Genomic DNA, 26,531 nt, shown 5'->3' on the forward strand with positions numbered 1-26,531 from the left:
GGTCATTGGAAATGGAATGTATTACCTGTAGGGTGGTGGAAATGGAATGTATTACCAGTAGGGTGGTGGAAATGGAATGTATTATCTATAGGGTGTTGGAAATGGAATGTATTACCTGTAGGGTGTTAGAAATAGAATGTATTAACTGTAGGGTGTTGGAAATTGAATGTATTACCTGTAGGGTGGTGGAAATTGAATGTATTACCTGTAGGTTGTTAGAAATGGAATGTATTACCTGCAGGGTGGTGGAAATGGAATGTTTTACCTGTAGGGTGGTCGAAATTGATTGTATTTCCTGTAGGGTGTTAGAAATGGAATGTATTACCTGTAGGGTCTTGGAAATGGAATGTATTACCTCGAGGGTGTTAGAAATGGAATGTATTACCTGTAGGGTGTTAGAAATGGAATGTATTACCTGTAGGTTGTTGGAAATGGAATGTATTCCCTGTAGGGTGGTGGAAATGGAATGTATTACCTCTAGGGTGTTTGTAATTGAATGTATTACCTTTAGGTTGTTGGAAATGGAATGTATTACCTATAGGGTGTTGGAAGTGGAACGTATACCTGTAGGGTGTTAGAAATGGAATCTATTACCTGTAGAGTGTTGGAAAATGAATGTAGTAAATGTAGGGTGGTGGAAATGGAACATATTACCTGTAGGCCGTTGGAAATGGAATATATTACCAGTAGGGTGTTGGAAATTGAATGTATTACCTGTAGGGTGTTAGAAATGGAATGTATTACCTGTGGGGAGGTGGAAATAGAATGTATTACCTGTTGGGTCTTAGAAATGGAATGTATTACCTGTAGGGTGGTGGAAAAGGAATGTATTACCTGTAGGGTGTTAGAAATGGAAAACATTACCTGTAGGGTGTTGGAAATTGAATGTATTACCTGTAGGGTGTTAGAAATGGAATGTATTACCTGTAGGGTGGTGGAAATGGAATGTATTACCTGTAGGGTGTTAGAAATGGAATGTATTACCTGTAGGGAGGTGGAAATAGAATGTATTACCTGTAGGGTCTTAGAAATGGAATCTATTACCTGTAGGGTGGTGGAAAAGGAATGTATTACCTGTAGGGTGTTAGAAATGGAATGTATTACCTGTAGGGTGGTGGAAATGGAATGTATTAACTGTAGGGTGGTGGAAATGGAATGTATTACCTGTAAGTGTTGGAAATTGAATGTATTACCTGTAGGATGTTGGAAATTGAATGTATTACCTATAGGGTGTTAGGAATGGAATTTATTACCTGTAAGTTGTTGGAAATGGAATGTATTACCTGTAGGGTGGTGGAAAAGGAATGTATTACCTGTAGGGTGTTAGAAATGGAATGTATTAACTGTAGGGTGTTGGAAATTGAATGTATTACCTGTAGGGTGTTGGAAATTGAATGTATTACCAGTAGAATGTTGGAAATGGAATGTATTACCTATAGGGTGTTAGAAATGGAATGTATTACCTGTAGGTTGTTGGAAATGGAATGTATTACCTGTAGGGTGGTGGAAATGGATCGTATTGCCTGTAGGGTGTTAGAAATGGAATGATTTACCTGCAGGTCATTGGAAATGGAATGTATTACCTGTAGGGTGGTGGAAATGGAATGTATTACCAGTAGGGTGGTGGAAATGGAATGTATTATCTATAGGGTGTTGGAAATGGAATGTATTACCTGTAGGGTGTTAGAAATAGAATGTATTACCTGTAGGGTGTTGGAAATTGAATGTATTACCTGTAGGGTGGTGGAAATTGAATGTATTACCTGTAGGTTGTTAGAAATGGAATGTATTACCTGCAGGGTGGTGGAAATGGAATGTTTTACCTGTAGGGTGGTCGAAATTGATTGTATTTCCTGTAGGGTGTTAGAAATGGAATGTATTACCTGTAGGGTCTTGGAAATGGAATGTATTACCTCGAGGGTGTTAGAAATGGAATGTATTACCTTTAGGGTGTTAGAAATGGAATGTATTACATGTAGGATGTTGGAAATTGAATGTATTACCTATAGGGTGTTAGGAATGGAATGTATTACCTGTAGGTTATTGGAAATGGAATGTATTACCTGTAGGGTGGTGGAAATGGAATGTATTACCTGTAGGGTGTTAGAAATGGAATGTATTACCTGTAGGTTATTGGAAATGGAATGTATTCCCTGTAGGGTGGTGGAAATGGAATGTATTACCTCTAGGGTGTTTGTAATTGAATGTATTACCTTTAGGTTGTTGGAAATGGAATGTATTACCTATAGGGTGTTGGAAGTGGAACGTATACCTGTAGGGTGTTAGAAATGGAATCTATTACCTGTAGAGTGTTGGAAAATGAATGTAGTAAATGTAGGGTGGTGGAAATGGAACATATTACCTGTAGGCCGTTGGAAATGGAATATATTACCAGTAGGGTGTTGGAAATTGAATGTATTACCTGTAGGGTGTTAGAAATGGAATGTATTACCTGTGGGGAGGTGGAAATAGAATGTATTACCTGTTGGGTCTTAGAAATGGAATGTATTACCTGTAGGGTGGTGGAAAAGGAATGTATTACCTGTAGGGTGTTAGAAATGGAAAACATTACCTGTAGGGTGTTGGAAATTGAATGTATTACCTGTAGGGTGTTAGAAATGGAATGTATTACCTGTAGGGTGGTGGAAATGGAATGTATTACCTGTAGGGTGTTAGAAATGGAATGTATTACCTGTAGGGAGGTGGAAATAGAATGTATTACCTGTAGGGTCTTAGAAATGGAATCTATTACCTGTAGGGTGGTGGAAAAGGAATGTATTACCTGTAGGGTGTTAGAAATGGAATGTATTACCTGTAGGGTGGTGGAAATGGAATGTATTAACTGTAGGGTGGTGGAAATGGAATGTATTACCTGTAAGTGTTGGAAATTGAATGTATTACCTGTAGGATGTTGGAAATTGAATGTATTACCTATAGGGTGTTAGGAATGGAATGTATTACCTGTAAGTTGTTGGAAATGGAATGTATTACCTGTAGGGTGGTGGAAAAGGAATGTATTACCTGTAGGGTGTTAGAAATGGAATGTATTAACTGTAGGGTGTTGGAAATTGAATGTATTACCTGTAGGGTGTTGGAAATTGAATGTATTACCAGTAGAATGTTGGAAATGGAATGTATTACCTATAGGGTGTTAGAAATGGAATGTATTACCTGTAGGTTGTTGGAAATGGAATGTATTACCTGTAGGGTGGTGGAAATGGATCGTATTGCCTGTAGGGTGTTAGAAATGGAATGATTTACCTGTAGGGTGTTGGAAATTGAATGTACTACCTGTAGCTGTTAGAAATGGAATGTATTACCTGTAGGATGTTGGAAATTGAATGTATTACCTATAGGGTGTTAGGAATCAATGTATTACCTGTAGGTTGTTGGAAATGGAATGTATTAACTGTAGGGTGGTGGAAATGGAATGTATTACCTGTAGGGTGTTAGAAATGGAATGTATTACCTGTAGGATGTTGGAAATTGAATGTATTACCTATAGGGTGTTAGGAATGGAAGGTATTACCTGTAGGTTGTTGGAAATGGAATGTATTACCTGTAGGATGGTGGAAATGGAATGTATTACCTCTAGGGTGTTTGTAATTGAATGTATTACCTGTAGGGTGTTAGAAATAGAATGTATTAACTGTAGGGTGTTGGAAATTGAATGTATTACCTGTAGGGTGGTGGAAATTGAATGTATTACCTGTAGGTTGTTAGAAATGGAATGTATTACCTGCAGGGTGGTGGAAATGGAATGTTTTACCTGTAGGGTGGTCGAAATTGATTGTATTTCCTGTAGGGTGTTAGAAATGGAATGTATTACCTGTAGGGTCTTGGAAATGGAATGTATTACCTCGAGGGTGTTAGAAATGGAATGTATTACCTTTAGGGTGTTAGAAATGGAATGTATTACATGTAGGATGTTGGAAATTGAATGTATTACCTATAGGGTGTTAGGAATGGAATGTATTACCTGTAGGTTATTGGAAATGGAATGTATTACCTGTAGGGTGGTGGAAATGGAATGTATTACCTGTAGGGTGTTAGAAATGGAATGTATTACCTGTAGGTTGTTGGAAATGGAATGTATTCCCTGTAGGGTGGTGGAAATGGAATGTATTACCTCTAGGGTGTTTGTAATTGAATGTATTACCTTTAGGTTGTTGGAAATGGAATGTATTACCTATAGGGTGTTGGAAGTGGAACGTATACCTGTAGGGTGTTAGAAATGGAATCTATTACCTGTAGAGTGTTGGAAAATGAATGTAGTAAATGTAGGGTGGTGGAAATGGAACATATTACCTGTAGGCCGTTGGAAATGGAATATATTACCAGTAGGGTGTTGGAAATTGAATGTATTACCTGTAGGGTGTTAGAAATGGAATGTATTACCTGTGGGGAGGTGGAAATAGAATGTATTACCTGTTGGGTCTTAGAAATGGAATGTATTACCTGTAGGGTGGTGGAAAAGGAATGTATTACCTGTAGGGTGTTAGAAATGGAAAACATTACCTGTAGGGTGTTGGAAATTGAATGTATTACCTGTAGGGTGTTAGAAATGGAATGTATTACCTGTAGGGTGGTGGAAATGGAATGTATTACCTGTAGGGTGTTAGAAATGGAATGTATTACCTGTAGGGAGGTGGAAATAGAATGTATTACCTGTAGGGTCTTAGAAATGGAATCTATTACCTGTAGGGTGGTGGAAAAGGAATGTATTACCTGTAGGGTGTTAGAAATGGAATGTATTACCTGTAGGGTGGTGGAAATGGAATGTATTAACTGTAGGGTGGTGGAAATGGAATGTATTACCTGTAAGTGTTGGAAATTGAATGTATTACCTGTAGGATGTTGGAAATTGAATGTATTACCTATAGGGTGTTAGGAATGGAATTTATTACCTGTAAGTTGTTGGAAATGGAATGTATTACCTGTAGGGTGGTGGAAAAGGAATGTATTACCTGTAGGGTGTTAGAAATGGAATGTATTAACTGTAGGGTGTTGGAAATTGAATGTATTACCTGTAGGGTGTTGGAAATTGAATGTATTACCAGTAGAATGTTGGAAATGGAATGTATTACCTATAGGGTGTTAGAAATGGAATGTATTACCTGTAGGTTGTTGGAAATGGAATGTATTACCTGTAGGGTGGTGGAAATGGATCGTATTGCCTGTAGGGTGTTAGAAATGGAATGATTTACCTGCAGGTCATTGGAAATGGAATGTATTACCTGTAGGGTGGTGGAAATGGAATGTATTACCAGTAGGGTGGTGGAAATGGAATGTATTATCTATAGGGTGTTGGAAATGGAATGTATTACCTGTAGGGTGTTAGAAATAGAATGTATTACCTGTAGGGTGTTGGAAATTGAATGTATTACCTGTAGGGTGGTGGAAATTGAATGTATTACCTGTAGGTTGTTAGAAATGGAATGTATTACCTGCAGGGTGGTGGAAATGGAATGTTTTACCTGTAGGGTGGTCGAAATTGATTGTATTTCCTGTAGGGTGTTAGAAATGGAATGTATTACCTGTAGGGTCTTGGAAATGGAATGTATTACCTCGAGGGTGTTAGAAATGGAATGTATTACCTTTAGGGTGTTAGAAATGGAATGTATTACATGTAGGATGTTGGAAATTGAATGTATTAGCTATAGGGTGTTAGGAATGGAATGTATTACCTGTAGGTTATTGGAAATGGAATGTATTACCTGTAGGGTGGTGGAAATGGAATGTATTACCTGTAGGGTGTTAGAAATGGAATGTATTACCTGTAGGTTATTGGAAATGGAATGTATTCCCTGTAGGGTGGTGGAAATGGAATGTATTACCTCTAGGGTGTTTGTAATTGAATGTATTACCTTTAGGTTGTTGGAAATGGAATGTATTACCTATAGGGTGTTGGAAGTGGAACGTATACCTGTAGGGTGTTAGAAATGGAATCTATTACCTGTAGAGTGTTGGAAAATGAATGTAGTAAATGTAGGGTGGTGGAAATGGAACATATTACCTGTAGGCCGTTGGAAATGGAATATATTACCAGTAGGGTGTTGGAAATTGAATGTATTACCTGTAGGGTGTTAGAAATGGAATGTATTACCTGTGGGGAGGTGGAAATAGAATGTATTACCTGTTGGGTCTTAGAAATGGAATGTATTACCTGTAGGGTGGTGGAAAAGGAATGTATTACCTGTAGGGTGTTAGAAATGGAAAACATTACCTGTAGGGTGTTGGAAATTGAATGTATTACCTGTAGGGTGTTAGAAATGGAATGTATTACCTGTAGGGTGGTGGAAATGGAATGTATTACCTGTAGGGTGTTAGAAATGGAATGTATTACCTGTAGGGAGGTGGAAATAGAATGTATTACCTGTAGGGTTTTAGAAATGGAATCTATTACCTGTAGGGTGGTGGAAAAGGAATGTATTACCTGTAGGGTGTTAGAAATGGAATGTATTACCTGTAGGGTCTTGGAAATGGAATGTATTACCTCGAGGGTGTTAGAAATGGAATGTATTACCTTTAGGGTGTTAGAAATGGAATGTATTACATGTAGGATGTTGGAAATTGAATGTATTACCTATAGGGTGTTAGGAATGGAATGTATTACCTGTAGGTTATTGGAAATGGAATGTATTACCTGTAGGGTGGTGGAAATGGAATGTATTACCTGTAGGGTGTTAGAAATGGAATGTATTACCTGTAGGTTATTGGAAATGGAATGTATTCCCTGTAGGGTGGTGGAAATGGAATGTATTACCTCTAGGGTGTTTGTAATTGAATGTATTACCTTTAGGTTGTTGGAAATGGAATGTATTACCTATAGGGTGTTGGAAGTGGAACGTATACCTGTAGGGTGTTAGAAATGGAATCTATTACCTGTAGAGTGTTGGAAAATGAATGTAGTAAATGTAGGGTGGTGGAAATGGAACATATTACCTGTAGGCCGTTGGAAATGGAATATATTACCAGTAGGGTGTTGGAAATTGAATGTATTACCTGTAGGGTGTTAGAAATGGAATGTATTACCTGTGGGGAGGTGGAAATAGAATGTATTACCTGTTGGGTCTTAGAAATGGAATGTATTACCTGTAGGGTGGTGGAAAAGGAATGTATTACCTGTAGGGTGTTAGAAATGGAAAACATTACCTGTAGGGTGTTGGAAATTGAATGTATTACCTGTAGGGTGGTGGAAAAGGAATGTATTACCTGTAGGGTGTTAGAAATGGAATGTATTAACTGTAGGGTGTTGGAAATTGAATGTATTACCTGTAGGGTGTTGGAAATTGAATGTATTACCAGTAGAATGTTGGAAATGGAATGTATTACCTATAGGGTGTTAGAAATGGAATGTATTACCTGTAGGTTGTTGGAAATGGAATGTATTACCTGTAGGGTGGTGGAAATGGATCGTATTGCCTGTAGGGTGTTAGAAATGGAATGATTTACCTGTAGGGTGTTGGAAATTGAATGTACTACCTGTAGCTGTTAGAAATGGAATGTATTACCTGTAGGATGTTGGAAATTGAATGTATTACCTATAGGGTGTTAGGAATGAATGTATTACCTGTAGGTTGTTGGAAATGGAATGTATTAACTGTAGGGTGGTGGAAATGGAATGTATTACCTGTAGGGTGTTAGAAATGGAATGTATTTCCTGTAGGATGTTGGAAATTGAATGTATTACCTATAGGGTGTTAGGAATGGAAGGTATTACCTGTAGGTTGTTGGAAATGGAATGTATTACCTGTAGGATGGTGGAAATGGAATGTATTACCTCTAGGGTGTTTGTAATTGAATGTATTACCTTTAGGTTGTTGGAAATGGAATGTATTACCTATAGGGTGTTGGAAGTGGAACGTATACCTGTAGGGTGTTAGAAATGGAATCTATTACCTGTAGAGTGTTGGAAAATGAATGTAGTAAATGTAGGGTGGTAAAATGGAACATATTACCTGTAGGCTGTTGGAAATGGAATATATTACCTGTAGGGTGTTGGAAATTGAATGTATTACCTGTAGGGTGTTAGAAATGGAATGTATTACCTGTAGGGAGGTGGAAATAGAATGTATTACCTGTAGGGTGTTAGAAATGGAATGTATTACCTGTAGGGTGGTGGAAATTGTATGTATTACCTGTAGGGTGTTAGAAATGGAATGTATTATCTGTATGGTTTCGGAAATTGAATGTATTACCTCGAGGGAGTTAGCAAAGGAATGTATTACCTGTAGGGTGTTAGAAATGGAATGTATTACCTGTAGGGTGGTGGAAATTGAATGTATTAGCTGTAGGGTGGTGGAAATTGAATGTATTACCTGTAGGGTGTTGGAAATTGAATGTATTAGCTGTAGGATGTGGGAAATTGAATGTATTAACTATAGTGTGTTAGGAATGGAATGTATTACCTGTAGGGTGGTGGAAATGGATCGTATTGCCTGTAGGGTGTTAGAAATGGAATGATTTACCTGTAGGGTGTTGGAAATTGAATGTACTACCTGTAGCTGTTAGAAATGGAATGTATTACCTGTAGGGTGTTGGAAATTGTATGTATTACCTGTAGGGTCGTCGAAATGGAACATATTACCTGTAGTGTGGTGGAAATTGAATGTATTACCTGTAGGGTGATGGAAATTGAATGTATTTCCTGTAGGGTGTTAGAAATGGAATGTATTACCTGTAGGTTGGTGGAAATGGAATGTATTACCTGTAGGGTCTTAGAAATGGAATGTATTACCTGTAGTCTGTTAGAAATGGAATGTATTACCTGTAGGGTGGTGGAAATGGAATGTATTACCTGTAGGGTCTTAGGAATGGAATGTATTACCTGTAGGGTGTTGGAAATTGAATGTATTACCTGTAGGGTGTTAGAAATGGAATGTATTACCTGTAGGGTGGTGGAAACGGAATGTATTACCTGTAGGGTGTTAGAAATAGAATGTGTTACCTGTAGGGTGTTGGAAATGGAATGCATTACCTGTAGGCTTGTGGAAATTGAATGTATTACATGTAGGGTGTTAGAAATGGAATGTATTACCTGTAGGGTGGTGGAAATGAAATGTATTACCTGTAGGGTGTTGGAAATGGAATATATTACCTGTAGGGTGTTAAAAATTGAATGTATTACCTGTAGGGTGTTAGAAATGGAATGTATTACCTGTAGGGTGGTGGAAACGGAATGTATTACCTGTAGGGTGTTTGAAATGGAATGTTTTTCCTGTAGGGTGTTGGAAATGGAATGTATTACCTGTAGGGTCTTAGAAATGGAATGTTTTTCCTGTAGGGTGGTGGAAATGGAATGTATTACACGTAGGGTGTTAGAAATGGAATGTATTACCTGTAGGGTGTTGGAAATTCAATGTATTACCTGCAGGTCATTGGAAATGGAATGTATTACCTGTAGGGTGGTGGAAATGGAATGTATTACCAGTAGGGTGGTGGAAATGGAATGTATTATCTATAGGGTGTTGGAAATGGAATGTATTACCTGTAGGGTGTTAGAAATAGAATGTATTACCTGTAGGGTGTTGGAAATTGAATGTATTACCTGTAGGGTGGTGGAAATTGAATGTATTACCTGTAGGTTGTTAGAAATGGAATGTATTACCTGCAGGGTGGTGGAAATGGAATGTTTTACCTGTAGGGTGGTCGAAATTGATTGTATTTCCTGTAGGGTGTTAGAAATGGAATGTATTACCTGTAGGGTCTTGGAAATGGAATGTATTACCTCGAGGGTGTTAGAAATGGAATGTATTACCTTTAGGGTGTTAGAAATGGAATGTATTACATGTAGGATGTTGGAAATTGAATGTATTACCTATAGGGTGTTAGGAATGGAATGTATTACCTGTAGGTTATTGGAAATGGAATGTATTACCTGTAGGGTGGTGGAAATGGAATGTATTACCTGTAGGGTGTTAGAAATGGAATGTATTACCTGTAGGTTGTTGGAAATGGAATGTATTCCCTGTAGGGTGGTGGAAATGGAATGTATTACCTCTAGGGTGTTTGTAATTGAATGTATTACCTTTAGGTTGTTGGAAATGGAATGTATTACCTATAGGGTGTTGGAAATTGAATGTATTACCTGTAGGGTGTTAGAAATGGAATGTATTACCTGTGGGGAGGTGGAAATAGAATGTATTACCTGTTGGGTCTTAGAAATGGAATGTATTACCTGTAGGGTGGTGGAAAAGGAATGTATTACCTGTAGGGTGTTAGAAATGGAAAGCATTACCTGTAGGGTGTTGGAAATTGAATGTATTACCTGTAGGGTGTTAGAAATGGAATGTATTACCTGTAGGGTGGTGGAAATGGAATGTATTACCTGTAGGGTGTTAGAAATGGAATGTATTATCTGTATGGTTTCGGAAATTGAATGTATTACCTCGAGGGAGTTAGCAAAGGAATGTATTACCTGTAGGGTGTTAGAAATGGAATGTATTACCTGTAGTGTGGTGGAAATTGAATGTATTAGCTGTAGGGTGGTGGAAATTGAATGTATTACCTGTAGGGTGTTGGAAATTGAATGTATTAGCTGTAGGATGTGGGAAATTGAATGTATTAACTATAGTGTGTTAGGAATGGAATGTATTACCTGTAGGGTGGTGGAAATGGATCATATTGCCTGTAGGGTGTTAGAAATGGAATGATTTACCTGTAGGGTGTTGGAAATTGAATGTACTACCTGTAGCTGTTAGAAATGGAATGTATTACCTGTAGGGTGTTGGAAATTGTATGTATTACCTGTAGGGTCGTCGAAATGGAACATATTACCTGTAGTGTGGTGGAAATTGAATGTATTACCTGTAGGGTGATGGAAATTGAATGTATTTCCTGTAGGGTGTTAGAAATGGAATGTATTACCTGTAGGTTGGTGGAAATGGAATGTATTACCTGTAGGGTCTTAGAAATGGAATGTATTACCTGTAGGCTGTTAGAAATGGAATGTATTACCTGTAGGGTGGTGGAAATGGAATGTATTACCTGTAGGGTCTTAGGAATGGAATGTATTACCTGTAGGGTGTTGGAAATTGAATGTATTACCTGTAGGGTGTTAGAAATGGAATGTATTACCTGTAGGGTGGTGGAAACGGAATGTATTACCTGTAGGGTGTTAGAAATAGAATGTGTTACCTGTAGGGTGTTGGAAATGGAATGCATTACCTGTAGGCTTGTGGAAATTGAATGTATTACATGTAGGGTGTTAGAAATGGAATGTATTACCTGTAGGGTGGTGGAAATGAAATGTATTACCTGTAGGGTGTTGGAAATGGAATATATTACCTGTAGGGTGTTAAAAATTGAATGTATTACCTGTAGGGTTGTGGAAATGGAATGTATTACCTGTAGGGTCTTAGAAATGGAATGTATTACCTATAGGGTGTTGGAAATGGAATGTATTGCCTGTACGGGTTGGAAATTGAATGTATTACCTGTAAGGTGTTAGAAATGGAATGTATTACCTGTAGGGTTGTGGAAATGGAATGTCTTACCTGTAGGTTCTTAGAATTGGAATGTTTTACCTGTCAGGTCTTAGAAATGGAATGAATTACCTGTAGGGTGTTGTAAATGGAATATATTACCTGTAGGGGTTGGAAATTGTATGTATTACCTATAGGGTGTTAGGAATGGAATGTATTACCAGTAGGGTGGTGGAAATGGAATGTATTACCTGTAGGGTCTTTGAAATGGAATGTTTTTCCTGTAGGGTGTTGGAAATGGAATGTATTACCTGTAGGGTCTTAGAAATTGAATGTTTTTCCTGTAGGGTGGTGGAAATTGAATGTATTACCTGTAGGGTGTTAGAAATGGAATGTATTACCTGTGGGGAGGTGGAAATAGAATGTATTACCTGTTGGGTCTTAGAAATGGAATGTATTACCTGTAGGGTGGTGGAAAAGGAATTCATTACCTGTAGGGTGTTAGAAATGGAAAGCATTACCTGTAGGGTGTTGGAAATTGAATGTATTACCTGTAGGGTGTTAGAAATGGAATGTATTACCTGTAGGGTGGTGGAAATGGAATGTATTACCTGTAGGGTGTTAGAAATGGAATGTATTACCTGTATGGTTTCGGAAATTGAATGTATTACCTCGAGGGAGTTAGCAATGGAATGTATTACCTGTAGGGTGTTAGAAATGGAATGTATTACCTGTAGGGTGGTGGAAATTGAATGTATTAGCTGTAGGGTGGTGGAAATTGAATGTATTACCTGTAGGGTGTTGGAAATTGAATGTATTAGCTGTAGGATGTGGGAAATTGAATGTATTAACTATAGGGTGTTAGGAATGGAATGTATTACCTGTAGGGTGGTGGAAATGGATCGTATTGCCTGTAGGGTGTTAGAAATGGAATGATTTACCTGTAGGGTGTTGGAAATTGAATGTACTACCTGTAGCTGTTAGAAATGGAATGTATTACCTGTAGGGTGTTGGAAATTGTATGTATTACCTGTAGGGTCGTCGAAATGGAACATATTACCTGTAGTGTGGTGGAAATTGAATGTATTACCTGTAGGGTGATGGAAATTGAATGTATTTCCTGTAGGGTGTTAGAAATGGAATGTATTACCTGTAGGTTGGTGGAAATGGAATGTATTACCTGTAGGGTCTTAGAAATGGAATGTATTACCTGTAGGCTGTTAGAAATGGAATGTATTACCTGTAGGGTGGTGGAAATGGAATGTATTACCTGTAGGATCTTAGGAATGGAATGTATTACCTGTAGGGTGGTGGAAAAGGAATGTATTACCTGTAGGGTGTTAGAAATGGAAAGCATTACCTGTAGGGTGTTGGAAATTGAATGTATTACCTGTAGGGTGTTAGAAATGGAATGTATTACCTGTAGGGTGGTGGAAATGGAATGTATTACCTGTAGGGTGTTAGAAATGGAATGTATTATCTGTATGTTTTCGGAAATTGAATGTATTACCTCGAGGGAGTTAGCAAAGGAATGTATTACCTGTAGGGTGTTAGAAATGGAATGTATTACCTGTAGGGTGGTGGAAATTGAATGTATTAGCTGTAGGGTGGTGGAAATTGAATGTATTACCTGTAGGGTGTTGGAAATTGAATGTATTAGCTGTAGGATGTGGGAAATTGAATGTATTAACTATAGTGTGTTAGGAATGGAATGTATTACCTGTAGGGTGGTGGAAATGGATCGTATTGCCTGTAGGGTGTTAGAAATGGAATGATTTACCTGTAGGGTGTTGGAAATTGAATGTACTACCTGTAGCTGTTAGAAATGGAATGTATTACCTGTAGGGTGTTGGAAATTGTATGTATTACCTGTAGGGTCGTCGAAATGGAACATATTACCTGTAGTGTGGTGGAAATTGAATGTATTACCTGTAGGGTGATGGAAATTGAATGTATTTCCTGTAGGGTGTTAGAAATGGAATGTATTACCTGTAGGTTGGTGGAAATGGAATGTATTACCTGTAGGGTCTTAGAAATGGAATGTATTACCTGTAGGCTGTTAGAAATGGAATGTATTACCTGTAGGGTGGTGGAAATGGAATGTATTACCTGTAGGGTCTTAGGAATGGAATGTATTACCTGTAGGGTGTTGGAAATGGAATATATTACCTGTAGGGTGTTAAAAATTGAATGTATTACCTGTAGGGTTGTGGAAATGGAATGTATTACCTGTAGGGTCTTAGAAATGGAATGTATTACCTATAAGGTGTTGGAAATGGAATATATTGCCTGTACGGGTTGGAAATTGAATGTATTACCTGTAAGGTGTTAGAAATGGAATGTATTACCTGTAGGGTGGTGGAAATGGAATGTCTTACCTGTAGGTTCTTAGAATTGGAATATTTTACCTGTCAGGTCTTAGAAATGGAATGAATTACCTGTAGGGTGTTGTAAATGGAATATATTACCTGTAGGGGTTGGAAATTGTATGTATTACCTATAGGGTGTTAGGAATGGAATGTATTACCAGTAGGGTGGTGGAAATGGAATGTATTACCTGTAGGGTCTTTGAAATGGAATGTTTTTCCTGTAGGGTGTTGGAAATGGAATGTATTACCTGTAGGGTCTTAGAAATGGAATGTTTTTCCTGTAGGGTGGTGGAAATGGAATGTATTACACGTAGGGTGTTAGAAATGTAATGTATTACCTGTAGGGTGTTGGAAATTCAATGTATTACCTGCAGGTCATTGGAAATGGAATGTATTACCTGTAGGGTGGTGGAAATGGAATGTATTACCAGTAGGGTGGTGGAAATGGAATGTATTATCTATAGGGTGTTGGAAATGGAATGTGTTACCTGTAGGGTGTTAGAAATAGAATGTATTACCTGTAGGGTGTTGGAAATGGAATGCATTACCTGTAGTGTGTTGGAAATTGAATCTATTAACTGTAGGGTGTTAGAAATGGAATGTATTACCTGCAGGGTGGTGGAAATGGAATGTTTTACCTGTAGGGTGGTCGAAATTGATTGTATTTCCTGTAGGGTGTTAGAAATGGAATGTATTACCTGTAGGGTCTTGGAAATGGAATGTATTACCTGTAGGGTGGTGGAAAAGGAATGTATTACCTGTAGGGTGTTAGAAATGGAAAGCATTACCTGTAGGGTGTTGGAAATTGAATGTATTACCTGTAGGGTGTTAGAAATGGAATGTATTACCTGTAGGGTGGTGGAAATGGAATGTATTACCTGTAGGGTGTTAGAAATGGAATGTATTACCTGTAGGGTGTTAGAAATGGAATGTATTACCTGTAGGTTGTTGGAAATGGAATGTATTACCTATAGGGTGTTGGAAGTGGAACGTATACCTGTAGGGTGTTAGAAATGGAATCTATTACCTGTAGAGTGTTGGAAATTGAATGTATTACCTGTAGGGTGTTAGAAATGGAATGTATTACCTGTGGGGAGGTGGAAATAGAATGTATTACCTGTTGGGTCTTAGAAATGGGATGTATTACCTGTAGGGTGGTGGAAAAGGAATGTATTACCTGTAGGGTGTTAGAAATGGAATATATTAACTGTAGGGTGGTGGAAATGGAATTTATTGCCTGTAGGTTGTTAGAAATGGAATGCATTACCTGTAGTGTGTTGGAAATGGAATGTTTTACCTGTAGGGTGGTCGAAATTGATTGTATTTCCTGTAGGGTGTTAGAAATGGAATGTATTACCTGTAGGGTCTTGGAAATGGAATGTATTACTTCAAGGGTGTTAGAAATGGAATGTATTACCTTTAGGGTGTTAAAAATGGAATGTATTACATGTAGGATGTTGGAAATTGAATGTATTACCTATAGGGTGTTAGGAATGGAATGTATTACCTGTAGGTTATTGGAAATGGAATGTATTACCTGTAGGGTGGTGGAAATGGAATGTATTACCTGTAGGGTGTTAGAAATGGAATGTATTACCTGTAGGTTGTTGGAAATGGAATGTATTCCCTGTAGGGTGGTGGAAATGGAATGTATTACCTCTAGGGTGTTTGTAATTGAATGTATTATCTTTAGGTTGTTGGAAATGGAATGTATTACCTATAGGGTGTTGGAAGTGGAACGTATACCTGTAGGGTGTTAGAAATGGAATCTATTACCTGTAGAGTGTTGGAAAATGAATGTAGTAAATGTAGGGTGGTGGAAATGGAACATATTACCTGTAGGCTGTTGGAAATGGAATATATTACCTGTAGGGTGTTGGAAATTGAATGTATTACCTGTAGGGTGTTAGAAATGGAATGTATTACCTGTGGGGAGGTGGAAATAGAATGTATTACCTGTTGGGTCTTAGAAATGGAATGTATTACCTGTAGGGTGGTGGAAAAGGAATGTATTACCTGTAGGGTGTTAGAAATGGAAAGCATTACCTGTAGGGTGTTGGAACTTGAATGTATTACCTGTAGGGTGTTAGAAATGGAATGTATTACCTGTAGGGTGGTGGAAATGGAATGTATTACCTGTAGGGTGTTAGAAATGGAATGTATTACCTGTATGGTTTCGGAAATTGAATGTATTACCTCGAGGGAGTTAGCAATGGAATGTATTACCTGTAGGGTGTTAGAAATGGAATGTATTACCTGTAGGGTGGTGGAAATTGAATGTATTAGCTGTAGGGTGGTGGAAATTGAATGTATTACCTGTAGGGTGTTGGAAATTGAATGTATTAGCTGTAGGATGTGGGAAATTGAATGTATTAACTATAGGGTGTTAGGAATGGAATGTATTACCTGTAGGGTGGTGGAAATGGATCGTATTGCCTGTAGGGTGTTAGAAATGGAATGATTTACCTGTAGGGTGTTGGAAATTGAATGTACTACCTGTAGCTGTTAGAAATGGAATGTATTACCTGTAGGGTGTTGGAAATTGTATGTATTACCTGTAGGGTCGTCGAAATGGAACATATTACCTGTAGTGTGGTGGAAATTGAATGTATTACCTGTAGGGTGTTGGAAATTGAATGTATTTCCTGTAGGGTGTTAGAAATGGAATGTATTACCTGTAGGTTGGTGGAAATGGAATGTATAACCTGTAGGGTCTTAGAAATGGAATGTATTACCTGTAGGCTGTTAGAAATGGAATGTATTACCTGTAGGGTGGTGGAAATGGAATGTATTACCTGTAGGGTCTTAGGAATGGAATGTATTACCTGAGGGTGGTGGAAATGGAATGTATTACCTGTAGGGTGTTAGAAATGGAATATATTAACTGTAGGGTGGTGGAAATGGAATGTATTACCTGTAGGTTGTTAGAAATGGAATGCATTAACTTTAGTGTGTTGGAAATCGAATCTATTAACTGTAGGGTGTTAGAAATGGAATGTATTACCAGTAGGGTGGTGGAAATGGAATATATTACCTGTAGGGTGTTAAAAATTGAATGTATTACCTGTAGGGTTGTGGAAATGGAATGTATTACCTGTAGGGTCTTAGAAATGGAATGTATTACCTATAGGGTGTTGGAAATGGAATATATTGCCTGTACGGGTTGGAAATTGAATGTATTACCTGTAAGGTGTTAGAAATGGAATGTATTACCTGTAGGATGTTGGAAATTGAATGTATTACCTATAGGGTGTTAGGAATGGAATGTATTACCTGTAGGTTGTTGGAAATGGAATGTATTAACTGTAGGGTGGTGGAAATGGAATGTATTACCTGTAGGGTGTTAGAAATGGAACGTATTACCTGTAGGATGTTGTTAATTGAATGTATTACCTATAGGGTGTTAGGAATGGAAGGTATTACCTGTAGGTTGTTGGAAATGGAATTTATTACCTGTAGGGTGGTGGAAATGGAATGTATTACCTCTAGGGTGTTTGTAATTGAATGTATTACCTTTAGGTTGTTGGAAATGGAATGTATTACCTATAGGGTTTTGGAAGTGGAACGTATACCTGTAGGGTGTTAGAAATGGAATCTATTACCTGTAGAGTGTTGGAAAATGAATGTAGTAAATGTAGGGTGGTAAAATGGAACATATTACCTGTAGGGTGTTGGAAATTGAATGTATTACCTGTAGGGTGTTAGAAATGGAATGTATTACCTGTAGGGTGGTGGAAATGGAATGTATTACCTGTAGGGTGTTGGAAATGGAATGCATTACCTGTAGTGTGTTGGAAATTGAATCTATTAACTGTAGGGTGTTAGAAATGGAATGTATTACCTGTAGGGTGGTGGAAATGAAATGTATTACCTGTAGGGTGTTGGAAATGGAATATATTACCTGTAGGGTGTTAAAAATTGAATGTATTACCTGTAGGGTTGTGGAAATGGAATGTATTACCTGTAGGGTCTTAGAAATGGAATGTATTACCTGTAGGGTGTTGGAAATGGAATATATTGCCTGTACGGGTTGGAAATTGAATGTATTACCTGTAAGGTGTTAGAAATGGAATGTATTACCTGTAGGGTGGTGGAAATAGAATGTCTTAGCTGTAGGGTCTTAGAATTGGAATGTTCTACCTGTAGTGTGGTGGAAATGGAATTTATTACCTGTAGGGTGTTAGAAATGGAATGCATTACCTGTCAGGTCTTAGAAATGGAATGAATTACCTGTAGGGTGTTGTAAATGGAATATATTACCTGTAGGGGTTGGAAATTGTATGTATTACCTATAGGGTGTTAGGAATGGAATGTATTACCAGTAGGGTGGTGGAAATGGAATGTATTACCTGTAGGGTCTTAGAAATGGAATGTTTTTCCTGTAGGGTGGTGGAAATGGAATGTAGTACCTGTAGGGTCTTAGAAATGGAATGTTTTTCCTGTAGGGTGGTGGAAATGGAATGTATTACACGTAGGGTGTTAGAAATGGAATGTATTACCTGTAGGGTGTTGGAAATTCAATGTATTACCTGCAGGTCGTTGGAAATGGAATGTATTACCAGTAGGGTGGTGGAAATGGAATGTATTATCTATAGGGTGTTGGAAATGGAATGTATTACCTGTAGGGTGTTAGAAATAGAATGTATTACCTGTAGGGTGTTGGAAATTGAATGTATTACCTGTAGGGTGGTAGAAATTGAATGTATTACCTGTAGGTTGTTAGAAATGGAATGTATTACCTGCAGGCTGGTGGAAATGGAATGTTTTACCTGTAGGGTGGTCGAAATTGATTGTATTTCCTGTAGGGTGTTAGAAATGGAATGTATTACCTGTAGGGTCTTGGAAATGGAATGTATTACCTCGAGGGTGTTAGCAATGGAATGTATTTCCTGTAGGGTGTTGGAAATTGAATGCATTACCTGTAGGGTTTTAGAAATGGAATGTATTATCTGTACGGTCTTAGAAATGGAATGTATTACCTGTATGGTGGTGGAAATGGAATGTATTGCCTGTAGGGTGGTGGAAATGGAACGTATTGCCTGTAGTGTGTTAGAAATGGAATGTTTTACCTGTAGGGTGTTGGAAATTGAATGTACTACCTGTAGATTGGTGGAAATGGAACATATTACCTGCAGGGTGGTGGAAATTGAATGTATTACCTGTAGGGTGTTGGAAATTGAATGTATTTCCTGTAGGGTGTTAGAAATGGAATGTATTACCTGTAGGGTGGTGGAAATGGAATGTATTACCTGTAGGGTCTTAGAAATGGAATGTATTACCTATAGGGTGTTAGGAATGGAATGTATTACCTGTAGGTTGTTGGAAATGGAATGTATTACCTGTAGGGTGGTGGAAATGGAATGTATTACCTGTAGGGTGTTAGAAATGGAATGTATTACCTGTAGCGTGGTGGAAATGGAATGTATTAACAGTAGGGTGTTAGAAATGGAATATATTACCTGTAGGGTGGTGGAAATGGTATGTATTACCTGTGGGGTGTTAGAATTGGAATGTATTTCCTGTACGGTTGTGGAAATGGAATGTATTACCTGTAGGGTGTTTGTAATTGAATGTATTTCCTTTAGGTTGTTGGAAATGGAATGTATTACCTATAGGGTGTTGGAAATGGAACGTATTACCTGTAGGGTGGTCGAAATTGAATGTATTACCTGTAGGATGTTGGAAATTGAATGTATTACCTGTAGTGTGGTGGAAATGGATCGTATTACCTGTAGGGTGTTAGAAATGGAATGATTTACCTGTAGGGTGTTGGAAATTGAATGTACTACCTGTAGGTGTTAGAAATGGAATGTATTACCTGTAGGGAGTTGGATATTGTATGTATTACCTGTAGGGTCGTCGAAATGGAACATATTACCTGTAGGGCGGTGGAAATTGAATGTATTACCTGTAGGTTGTTAGAAATGGAATGCATTACCTTTAGTGTGTTGGAAATTGAATCTATTAACTCTAGGGTGTTAGAAATGAAATGTATTACCTGTAGGGTGGTGGAAATGGAATGTATTACCTTTAGGGTGTTAGAAATGGAATGTATTACATGTAGGATGTTGGAAATTGAATGTATTACCTATAGGGTGTTAGGAATGGAATGTATTACCTGTAGGTTGTTGGAAATGGAATGTATTACCTGTAGGGTGGTGGAAATGGAATGTATTACCTGTAGGGTGTTAGAAATGGAATGTATTACCTGTAGGTTGTTGGAAATGGAATGTATTCCCTGTAGGGTGGTGGAAATGGAATGTATTACCTCTAGGGTGTTTGTAATTGAATGTATTACCTTTAGGTTGTTGGAAATGGAATGTATTACCTATAGGGTGTTGGAAGTGGAACGTATACCTGTAGGGTGTTAGAAATGGAATCTATTACCTGTAGAGTGTTGGAAAATGAATGTAGTAAATGTAGGGTGGTGGAAATGGAACATATTACCTGTAGGCTGTTGGAAATGGAATATATTACCTGTAGGGTGTTGGAAATTGAATGTCTTACCTGTAGGGTGTTAGAAATGGAATGTATTACCTGTGGGGAGGTGGAAATAGAATGTATTACCTGTTGGGTCTTAGAAATGGAATGTATTACCTGTAGGGTGGTGGAAAAGGAATGTATTACCTGTTGGGTCTTAGAAATGGAATGTATTACCTGTAGGGTGGTGGAAAAGGAATGTATTACCTGTAGGGTGTTAGAAATGGAATGTATTACCTGTAGGGTGGTGGAAATGGAATGTATTACCTGTAGGGTGTTAGAAATGGAATGTATTACCTGTATGGTTTCGGAAATTGAATGTATTACCTCGAGGGTGTTAGCAATGGTATGTATTACGTGTAGGGTGTTGGAAATTGAATGCATTACCTGTATGGTGGTGGAAATGGAATGTATTGCCTGTAGGGTGGTGGAAATGGAACGTATTGCCTGTAGCGTGTTAGAAATGGAATGTATTACCTGTAGGGTGTTGTAAATTGAATGTACTACCTGTAGGGTGTTGGAAATTGAATGTATTACCTGTAGGGTGGTGGAAATGGAACATATTACCTGTGGGGTTTTGGAAATTGAATGTATTACCTGTAGGGTGTTAGAAATGGAATGTATTACCTGTAGGGCGGTGTAAATTGAATGTATTACCTGTAGGGTGTTTGAAATTGAATGTATTACCTGTAGGGTGGTGGAAATGGAACATATTACCTGTAGGGTGGTGGAAATTGAATGTATTACCTGTGGGGTCTTGGAAATTGAATGTATTACCTGTAGGGTGGTGGAAATTGAATGTATTACCTGTAGTGTGGTGAAAATTGAATTATGCAGATAACAGTTTTATGGAATACTCCAGGTGTGATGTCACTAATGGTTCATCTGTTTGAAGCATTACCTATATGTGGGTCCGATGGGGTTCATCAGCCTTGGTTGGTAGCTCATCTAGGAGAAGGAAAACTCTGATCTCTAACCTTTGCTGCCTTGGGGCTTTACCCACTCATGGGGAAGGCCTCATGAGTACACCCCAAAGGAGAGATCCAGAGTTCAAGTCGGTAAGGGAATCCTACATTGATACAATGCTGACCTGCAACTTCCTGCAACACTGCTGGTACCAAACTGTATCTGTCTCTGCTGTTCCTTTGGCTTCCTCAGATGCATGGAGGTGTGGGGTTTGCTACATAGACAACTATTTGCTCACCATCCCTGGCTTGCATACCTAGACAGCTAGGACACAATATCCATGGTCAGCTCTGACTGATCGAGGCCTCCAGGAACTCCAGGCAGGAACTCCAGGCAGGAACTCCTGGTCAGATCCACCAGGAACTTTCAGATTGGAATTGAATAGTTAAGTATAAAATGGAAAAGTTTTAGATCAACATCACAAGGCTGTTTTCCAGTTACTGTACAGTGGTAAAATCTACAGCCTAATGAATCCATGCTGACACTGCCTCCCCAGCTGGCCCCAAATTTTAGTGTTCAGCCCATATAGCTGCCTGTCCCACACCTCTGTCTACTTAATGAAGTGCTTCCTGCCTGATCTGCTTCCTTTGGCAGTTCATTGCATACACTTAGCACCCATGCATTAAAGAGTTGTCCCTTTTAAATCTTCCCCCTCTTCCTCTGAACCTAAGCCCTCAGTTTTGGACTCCTCTATCCTGGGGAAAAGCCTGTTGTTATTCACCTTATCCATGCTGCTCAGAATTTTTAACACTTTGACAAAGATTTTAATTAGGCAAACCAATGGAACATAATTTATTGTGAGGGGAACTGAATGGATGAGTAGCATTATACTTCAAACACATGAACCATTAGTGACATCACACCTGGAGTATTCCATAAAAATGTTATTCGCATAGAAACATAGAAATATGGACTGTGTGTGTGTGTGTGTATGTGTGTGTGATTCAACCAACCACAGATCGGGAAAACCCAGAAGCTCTCTCTCTAGCACTCGTTGTTTGAGCATGTACAGACTACATTTTCTTGTCATTATTCCCTAAACAATACAGTATAACAACTGTTTACATAGCATTTACATTGTATTAGGTATTATAAGTAATCTAGAAATGACTTAAAAGTACAGGCAGTCCCCGGGTTATGAATGACTTCCATTCCTGAGTCCATCTTTAAGTCGGATTTGAAGTCGGAACAGGTACATCTGGTATTATTTTGCGTCAGTTAGTCAAATGTTTTCCTTAGTATATAGTACATATTTTACCTTTCTATGCATATAAAACACTTAAGAAGCATACGCATTTCAATAATTAAACCACTGCGTTGCTTAGTAATAATTGTAGCTTTCATTGGGGCTGGGTCTTTAACAGTCTCCATTAAAATGGTTCAGATCGTTGACCGATGTAGCCTAACGCTTTTTCAATGACCGATGGCGTTTCATCTCTTTCTGATCGCTTTATTACTTCCACCTTATTTTCAATCGTGATCGTGATTATTTTCGTGAACAGAAACACTGCGTATTCAGAGCTGCAATGCCAGGTCCTAATGCCTTCCGCGCTGAGAGAGGTTAAATGAGGGACTTGAGCATCTGCATTTTTTGGTATCTGCAGGGGGTCTCGGAACCAATCCCCCGCGGATAAGAAGGACCGACTGTATATACCTAAATATATCCTATGTAGCTGTAACATTACCTGTTGGCTCCTAAACTTAATCCCACAACTGATGAAGGTCAATGCACCATATGCCTTCTTAACCACACAGTCAACCTGTGCAGAAGCTTTGAGTGTCCTATGGACTCATAACCCAAGATCCCTCTGATCCTCCACACTGCCAAGAGTCTTACCATTAATATTATATTCTGCCATCATATTTGACCTACCAAAATGAACCGCTTCACACTTATCTCGGTTGAACTCCATCTGCCACTTCTCAGCCCAGTTTTGCATCTTATTGATGTCCCACTGTAAACTGACAGCCCTCCACACTATCCACAACATCCCCAACCTTTGTGTCATCAGCAAATCTACTAACCCATCCCTCCACTTCCTCATCCAGGACATTTATTAAACTCACTAAGAGAAGGGGTCCCAGAACAGATCCCTGAAGCACACCACTGGTCACCGACCTCCATGCAGAATATGACCTGTCTACAACCACTCTTTGCCTTCTGTGAGCAAACCAGTTCTGGATCCATAAAGCAATGTCCCCTTGGATCCCATGCCTCCTTACATTCTCAATAAGCCTTGCACGGGGTACCTTATCAAATGCCTTGCTAAAATCCAGATACACTACACCTATGGCTCTACCTTCATCAATGTGTTTAGTCACATCCTCAAAAAATTCAATTGAGCTTGTAAGGCACAAGCTGCCTTTGACAAATCATTTTGTGCCTCTCCAAATGTTTATAAATCCAGCCTCTCATATTAAAGTATATTTAAGTAAGGATGTGTTTGCACCTAAGGAAGTAGAAACGAGTTGTTTAGATATATTTCTGGGATTAAGGAATTAGTGCATGAAGAGAGGTCACATCATTTCCTGGTATAGAAACATTAATGCCCTTGAGCAGAAAATCGTACAAAAAGTAATGGATATGACAAAGCTCTCCTCACCACTGAGCACATCTACATGGAGTGCTATCATAGGAAAGCAGCAGGTTTATCAAGAATCCCCACCATCCAGATCATGTTCTCTTCTTGATGCTGTCTTCAGAAAGGAGATACAGGAGCCTCAGGACTCACACCATCAGTTTCAGGAACAGTTATTGCACGTCAGCATCCAGGCTCCTGAACCAGAAGATGTAACTTCTCTTGCCCCATTACTGAAACACAGAAAACCTACAGAACAATACAGGCCCTTCAGTCCACAAAAGTGTACCAAACATGCCCCTACCTTAGAAATTACTAGACTAACCTATAGCCCTCTATTTTTCTAAGCTCGATGTACCGATCCAAAAGTCTCTTAAAAGACCCTATCGTGTCCGCTTTCACCACCGTTGCTGGCAGCCCATTCCACACACTGACTACTCTCTGAGAAAAAAACTTACCCCTGGCATCTCCTGTGTGCCTACTTCCCATCACCTTAAACCTGTGCCCTCTTGTGGCAACCATTTCAGCTCTGGGATAAAGCCTCTGACTATCCACATGATCAATGCCTCTCATTATCTTATACACCTCCATCAGGTCACCTCTCATCCTCTGTCGCTCCAAGGACTGTTCCTACAAACTATGAACTCACGTTCATGGACTCTTCATCTCATGTTTTCAATATTTATTGTTTATTTATTTATTTATTATTATTTCCTTTTTCTCTTTCTTTTTGTATTTACAGTTTGTTGTCTTTTGCGCATTAGTTGTTTGACTATCCTGTTGGGTGTTGGGTATGGTCTTTCTTTGATTCTAGATCAGCATTTCCCAAACTTTTTTAGCCCAACACCCCTCCCAAAGCACCTTCATACTTGCCAATACCCCTCTGATGCACAATATACTTTCTGGTGCCTCTTAGTGTAAAAACATGCCTACCATATGCTAAAATGAGAAAAATGATTCCTGCTTTAAATTTTTTATTTGTTTTTAAACCTAGCTAACACAGTATCTGTGCACTGTAGAGCAGCTTTGAGTAATAACTCTATAGCTTGTCATATTGATGAAATGAAGAAGACATTGTAGCTACGTAATCCTTGAGCTGATGGTTTTCAGCAAGTGTTGAAATATCTGGGTCAAATTGTTACAGCAAAACCCTTAAGTCCCCATGAGTAACAATGTCCAAGCAGTTTCTGTTTTTTGCCAATATGTGGTTTACTGCACTGAAGCCTTTTCAACGAAGCCTTTTTCAACAAGATAGGAGGACAGAAATGCAATGAAGAGCAGGTTGGCTCTTCTTTGAGGACCAGGAAACTTTGCAGAACAGTAAAACAAAAGCCAACATTTTTGAAAAGCATTTTTGCTTCTTCATCATTCTGAATTTTGATGATTTCATCTTGCCAGTTCCCTTTCTGTTCTTCCACCTTGCAAAGAAATGGGTTAATTACCCAGTCCGGAATTTCCAGATTGTTCAAATCCTTGAATCGATTCTGAAAATCCTTCAACAGTGTCTGCAGGTATAAGCATTCACGGTATTTTAAACAGAGTGCCATATTTTCCATGCCGGGGAACTGTGAGAACATTCTTCTCCTAATAGTTTACTTATATATTTCTAACATTAATATAAAAGTGGACACTGCACTTTTTACCTGAATTAAATTGAAATTCTCACTCTGCAGTTTCATATTTAGAATGTTCATTTTGTCGTACAGATCGGCTAGGTATGCCACATCTTAAAGTAGAAGTTCAATCTTGTTTCCTAAGCTCTTGTCGACGTTGAGCAAAAATTCAACCAGTGTCAAAAAGATCAAAGAAATTTTTTAAGCAGTAGCCTTTTGACAGCCAACACACTTCAGCATGAAGAAGCAAGTGTTCAAACTCTTCATCATTATCATGGCATAATTGTGAAATATTCTGCTATTTAATGGAAGACCCTTAATTTTGTTGATAGCTGATATTACAAGAGTCATGCTTGAAAAAAGTCACTAACTGAGGTTTTTGGCTACCAGATGCTGAGGAAGAATTATACAATGGATTGCAAACAGAATTGGAATTTCTTTTTTCATAAATGCCACTAATCCAGCAAGAAATCATGTTTGTAGTCGGAATACTTTTTACCCTCAGCATAATATTTTGAGCTCATCATAGATTGATTCTCCATTGATATTTGTTTTTAACTTTTTACAAAAGAGAATCTCTTCATAAACTTTTCCATTTTTGATAAACTGTACGTAAGCTATTAGCAATGCCTCATTGTCTCACACAGTTGACTATTCCAGTGTATCCTAAATTCTGTTTTTTGTAGCTCTGTGCATCTTTGATGCTCAATGTCTTCCTCATTTCATCAATATGACAAGCTATATTACTACTCAGAGGAATTGATTTTAAAATACTGACATCCATTTTGCAAACTGTGGTGAGCACTTCTGATTCGGCAGGCATTATTAATCTTTCACCAACTGTATGAGATTTTCCACACTTTGCTATCATTTTGGAAATGTTAAAGAAGCAATGAGACCATTATCAAGGTCATTTTTAGCATTCCAGGCAAATGACTCCAATGTGCAATGCTTTTCAAATGTTTCTTTCATCTTCTGAAACTGAGTCATACCATGAGCAGCCTTTTCAGGGTGTCTTTTAAAGAAATGTTCCTACAACCTTGATGGTTTCGTGGCTTCATTAGACAGTACAGTATTAAAAATAAGACACATGGGTGT

This window comes from Hypanus sabinus, chromosome 13 (genome assembly GCF_030144855.1).
Source record: "Hypanus sabinus isolate sHypSab1 chromosome 13, sHypSab1.hap1, whole genome shotgun sequence".
Lineage (NCBI taxonomy): Eukaryota > Metazoa > Chordata > Chondrichthyes > Myliobatiformes > Dasyatidae > Hypanus > Hypanus sabinus.